General features: G+C 35.1%; 1 pseudogene; it reads left to right on the forward strand.

The window, feature by feature from the left end:
- Positions 1–624: 624 nt before the first annotated feature.
- On the forward strand, positions 625–728 carry LOC120094462 (small nucleolar RNA SNORA44; annotated as a pseudogene).
- Positions 729–6,303: the final 5,575 nt, after the last annotated feature.

The raw sequence follows: 6,303 nt of genomic DNA on the forward strand, positions 1-6,303 counted from the left end.
TGATTTCCCAAACGGTTTTTACACGATTGTAATTCCACCAGTAATAGAGGAGTCTTCCTCTTTCTCCACATCTGATATTGCCTGAGTTTTTTTTTTCTTTTTTTTTTTTTATCTTAGCCATTCTGATTGGTGTAAGGGGGAAATCTCAGGGTCATCTTGATGTACATTTCTGTGATGACTAAAGATGTTGAACATTTCTTTAGGTGCTTCTCGGCCATTTCAGATTCCTCAGCTAAGACCTCTTTTTTTTTTTTAGTTCTGTATACCAAATTTTAATTCGGCCATTTGTTTTTCTGGAATCTAACTTCTTGACTACTTTGTGTATTTTGGATATGAGCCTTCTATTAAATGTAGTGTTGATAAAGATCTTTTTCCAACATGTAGGTTGCTATTTTGTCCTACTGCCAGTCTCCTTTGCCTGACAGAAGCTTTTCAGTATTATGTGGTCTCATTTGTCAACTGCTGATCTTAGATGATGAGCCAATGGTGTTCTGTCCAGGAAATTTTCACCTGTGCCTACATGATCAGGACTATTTCCGACATGCTCTTCATTTAGATTAAGCTTATATGGTTTTATGTGAAGGTCCTTGATCCACTTGGACAAAAGCTTTGTAAAGGGAAATTAAAAATGTTTTTAAAAGGCAGATCAGCATGCCAGAGTAACGGAGAGACTTTGACAGCCCAGGTTATCACAGTGCCTGCTGTTGCCACTCAGCTCTCCTATATGTTTTTCCACTGGAGTTATGAGCTGCCTGTCCTTCTGTCCTGTGGTATTCAAAACAAACTTTCCTTCTGCAGTGTGCACTTGGGCGGTTCTTGGAAGAGTGAGGAGACAGCCTGTCAGCCTCTGCTCATTAACCTAAGGACCATGTGACCAGTGAGGTGGCCATCTTGTGATTTGGTCTGCATTATTTGTTGGAAAAATGCCACAAGAAGATCACACTGGGATTTAGAAGTTTCTGGCTAATACTTAGCCAGGTAGCCTTTTGTGGCCAGATTGGTCTACAAAGAGAAACAGCATTTTGGAAAAGTGAAATACCTTTGTAACCTAACATGCAATTGGTTCAATAAAGACTTCAAATTTCAAAAAAAAAAAAAAGGCAGATCAATATGAATTCTACTTACAGACCTCCAATTAAACCAGCACCATTTGTTGAAAATGCTGTTTCTTTCAGCCCCCCAGAGGATTATTTTAGTTTCTTTGTCAAATATCAAGTAACCATAGGTTTAGATCTGTATCTTCAATCCATTGATTGATCTACCTGTCTGTACAAATACGATTTGCTTTTAATTACGATTATTCTGAGGTCCAGGATGGCAGTTACCCCACAAGTTCTTTTATTGTTGACAATATTTTTTGTTATACTGAGTTTTTAATTATTCCAGATAAATTTGAGAAATGCTCTATCTTTGTGAAGAATTGAGTTGAAATTTTATTGGGGATTGCATTGAATCTGTTTAGGATAAGATGGACATTTTTACTATGTTATTCCTGCCAATCCATGAGCATGGGAGATGTTTTCATTTGATTTCTTCAGAGACTTGAAGTTCTTTTCATATAGACCATTCACTTGCTTGGTTAGAATTTCACCAAAATACTTTATATTATTTGTAACTATTTTAAAGGGTGCTGATTCCTTAATTTCTTTCACAGGCCACTTATCCTTGTGAAGAGAAAAGCTACTGATTTGTTTGAATTCATTTTACATGTACCCAGTTTCCTGAAATTGTTTTTCAGGTGTAGAAGTTCTCTGGTAGCATTTTTAGAGTTGCTTGTTTATACTATCATTTCATCTGCAAATAGTAATACCTTGACCTCTTTCTTTCTCATTTGTATGCCTTTGACATCTTTTTATTTTTATTTGCTAATTGATCAGGCTAGAACTTCAAGTACTATATTGAATAAATAGGGAGAGGGCAGTTAGCCTTGACTTGTCACCGATTTTAATGAGATTGATTTAAACTTCTCTCCCTTTAGTTAGAGGTTGACTGTTTGCTGAATATTTCTTTTATTATGTTTAGGTATATGCCTTGAATTCTTGATCTTTCCAAGACTTTTAACATAAAGGGACATTGTATTTTGTTGAAGGCTTTTTTACTTTTAATGAGATGATCATATGTAGTGGATTATATTGAAGTATTCCATATATTAAACCATCCCTGCACCCCTGGGTGAAGCCTACATGAACATGGTAGATGATCATTTTCATGTAATTTTTTTTATTGGATTTGGTTTGGGAGAATCTTTTTGAGTATTTCTGCATATATATTCATAAGGGAAATTGAACTCAAATTCTCTTTTTTTTTCTTTGTTGGGTCTTTGTGTGGCTTAAGTATTGGCATAACTAATCCTTTATAGCATGAATTAATATTCTTTCTGTTTCTCTTTTGTAAAATAGTTTGAGAAGTACTAGTATTAGGTATTCTTTGAAGGTCTGATAGAATTCTGAACTAAAACCATCTTGCCCAGGGATTATTTTTCCTTTTGTTTGAGAGAATTTTAGTGACTACTTTTATTTCCTTATGGGTTATGGGACTTTATCTGTTCCTGATCTAACTTTGGTACCTGGTATCTGTCTAGAAAATCATCCATTTTAATTAGAATGCCCAGTCTTGTTCAGTATAAGCTTTTATAGTAGGCTCTGGTGATATTTTGAATTTCCTCAGTTTCTTTTGTTTTGTCTCCCTTTTCATTTCTGATTATGGTAATTTGGATACTCTATTTGTGCCCTATAGTTAGTTTGGCTAAGGGTTTATCTATCTTATTGATTCTTTCAAAGAATCAGTTCTTAGTTTTGTCAATTCTTGTATAGTTCTTTTTGTTTCTAATAGGTTTATTTTAGCCCGGAAGTTGATTATTTCCTGAAGTCTCTTCCTCTTGGTTGTGTTCGTTTCTTTCTGTCCTAGAGTTTTCAGACGTGCTGTAACACCAATTTTTTTTTTTTGATGAATGTACTCACTGCTTTTATTTTGTCCCATAAATTTGGGTATGCTATGCCTTCATTCTCAATAAATTCTGGAAAGTCTTTAATTTCTTTTTTTATTTCTTACCTGACCAAGTTATCATTTAGTAGAGAGTAACACAGTTTTCATGAGTATGTGGGCTTTGTGTAGTTTTTGTTTTTTTTTGAAGATCAGTCTTAGTCTGTAGTGATCTGAAAGAGTGCATGGGATCTTTTCAATCATCTTGTATCTTTTAAGGTTTGTTTTGTGTTCAATTAGATGATAAATTTTGGAGAAGGTACCATGAGGTGCTGAGAAGATAGTATATTCTTTTGTTTTAGGGTTAAACGTTCTGTAGATATCTGTTAAATCCATTTGTTTCATTACCTCTATTAGTTTCACTGTGTTTCTGTTAAGTTTCTGTTTCCGTGATCTGTCCATTGATGAGAGTGGGCTGTTAAATTCTCCCACTAATATTGTATGAGGACCAATGCACTTTTGAGCTTTAGCAATGTGTCTTTTACAGATGTTGGAACCCTTGCATATGGAGCATAGATGTTCTGAACTGAGCATTCATCTTGGTGGGTTTTTCATTTGATGAATATGTAGTGTACTTCCCATGTTTTTTGATAACTTTTGGTTGAAAGTCTGTTCTATTATATATTGGAATGGTTACTCCAGCTTGTTTCTTGGGACTGTTCGCTTGGGAAATTTTTTTCTAGCCTTTTCCTATGAGGTAGGGTCTATCTTTGACACTGATGTATGTTTCTTGTATGCAAGAAACGAACGAACGTTGTGTCCTGTTTGTATACACAGTCTGTTAATCTCTTTCTTTTTATTGCAGAATTGAGTCCATAAACATTGAGAGATATTAAAGATAATTGTATTTTTGGTTCCTGTTATTTTTCTTGTTAGTGCTTGTATTATGTCCATGTGGTTCTCTTCTTGAGGGTTTGTTGTGAGATGATTAATTCCTTGGTGTTTTGTGGGTTTAGTTTCCCTCTTTGTTTTGGAGTTTTCCTTCTATTTTCCCTTGAATGGCTTGATTAGTGGAAAAGTATTGTTTAAATTTGGTTTTGACATAGAATATCTTTGTTTCTCCATCTACGGTGATTGAGAGTTTTGCTGGGTATAGTAGCCTCACTGGCATTTGTGGTCTCTTAAAGTCTGTAGGACATCTGTCCAAGATCTTCTGGCTTTTATAGTCTGTTTTCATGAAGCAGGCATAGATTAAAGCACCTTTGGATATAGCAAATATGTAAAAGGATGCTTAAAGAAGGAATATAAATATGAATCCACAGACAGTAGGAAATGAGCATTGATCATTGATTTAGTTTGTTTCACATTGTTATTCATTCTAAAGATACATATGCATTGCTTCACCTTATATAATATTGTTGAGTTCAACTTGTGGTAATGTTGCTAAGGAGAGAAACTCACCCAAGAACTGATTGTGAGGTTCCTGCAGCAGCTTGCCTCTGCTGTTGACTGGTGTTTTTTTTTTTTTTCTTCATGAATGAATTATAACTGCCTGGTTTCTACTTGCTGAAAGCACTGGACAGTAGGCACTGGTTTATGCCTGGTATCTACCAGCCTAGAGGACTGCTCTGCAGCTCTTGATTCATATTTTGTGTTTGCTATGGTTCTAAACTGCTGCCAAACAAGATTGAGCTCACCCCCAAAGAACTGTTGCTGAACAGGTCCACTTCCTCCATATCTTAATAACTTTTGTCTTCTTCTACTGCTGCTTGTGTAGTTGAACCCTTATTAAAGTAGATTATAAGAAATTTATGAATACAAACGTATTAGTGACTTTTGAATCACTGTTGAAAAGTATATTTTTTTCCTTTTTCCTGATCCCCCTACTTTATTTGTAACAGAAAAACTTGATTGAATCAAAATTCCAAAGGGTATTCTCAATAATATGGGTTCTGTACCTTCTAAACTTCAGCTAACTTAAATCTATCTAGCTTATGCAAATGCAGTTCTTCATTCTTCTGTTTCCTCTGTGTCTTTCCTCATCTCCTTACCCTTCCTCATTCTTGTTACATGTAGCTTTTGTTACCCTGCTTACCTCCAAGAAAGGACTGTGCTACTAGCCCTCACACAGAGATATAGGGTCCATAGCATAAAAATACAGACATAGACAGTTGTTCAATTTCGACTTGCCTTTTTGGCACAATTGCTGGGAACTAATTGGGTACTACTTATCTCCTGCTTGAAGAAGCATGACTTTACCAGTATTCTTAGGTCTGTACCTCTCCATCTGACCTCAACTTTAGTTGCTCAGTTCCATCTAGTCCCATCTAAACATCCTAAACCACCTTCCTACAGGAGTGGCCTTCGGCCACTCCAAGGGAGGTTTCACATGGCTGGCTATCTTTTCTCCCTTAGAAACAAGGTAACCTCTTTCTCTCCCCTCCTTGTATCTCTCTGCTTGCCTTCAGGGACCTGGAAGTCCTGCCTAGTCTTTTCACACAGCAGTTGGTCCATGGCTTCTTTACTGATAGATCAAGAACCAACTGAAGAAGAGGATCTTAGCATTAGACCCACCCATAACAGTTCTTACATTTTTTTCTTACCTCACATATACTATGTTTGTCCTTTCTTTCCAAGCTTTTATTTCCTGTGTTCTCACCATTTCCTCGATCCTTTATTTCTCTCTTCTTCTTGGTTTCTTTTATTTTTTTCTCCTTTGTCTTCTTCTGCTTTCTCTATTTATCAAAAATCATTCCCTTTGCTCTTGGCAATCTAACATTTTACTCCCATCCCAAACATAAGTAGAGCATCTATTTTTCAAACATAATCGATACAAGAATAAAAATCATTTATCTTCTACAGAGTTTACTCAAGAAACTTGACCTAAATTCAACATTAATGGTTTAGATTTTTAAATACGTGCTGTAATATGAGTAATTTTGTATCATCTACTTCTATTGAAAAGCATCTCAGTGTAATAAAGCATCTGAAATGGATATTGAACCTGTATCTGACAGAGTTAAGATGTGGAAGAACCACAAAACTCATTTTAGATTATTCCTATTCATTTCTACCTGTCTATGGATTTTATTATACTCTAAAATATGTGCAGAGATGAATCTCCATTTTCATTAAAATAACAGATCTTTGTATGACTGAGCACAAGTGTAAAAGTGTGGTAGCGTATCCAGATACCATTTCATTTTAAAGCAGAATTTCACTGAAAAAATATTTAGAGATGTTTTACAAAAAAAAAAGATTAGGAATAATATTCAGCTTTAAAGAGAAGTAAAAATCTAGGAAAATGTGATTATACTGTCAATGGGATACCTCTTAAGCAAGATCCATATTATAATTTCCATCCAAATTTTAATCAGAATT

Source organism: Rattus norvegicus, chromosome 8, assembly GCF_021556685.1.
Source record: "Rattus norvegicus strain SHRSP/BbbUtx chromosome 8, alternate assembly SHRSP_T2T, whole genome shotgun sequence".
NCBI classification, from domain to species: Eukaryota; Metazoa; Chordata; class Mammalia; order Rodentia; family Muridae; genus Rattus; species Rattus norvegicus.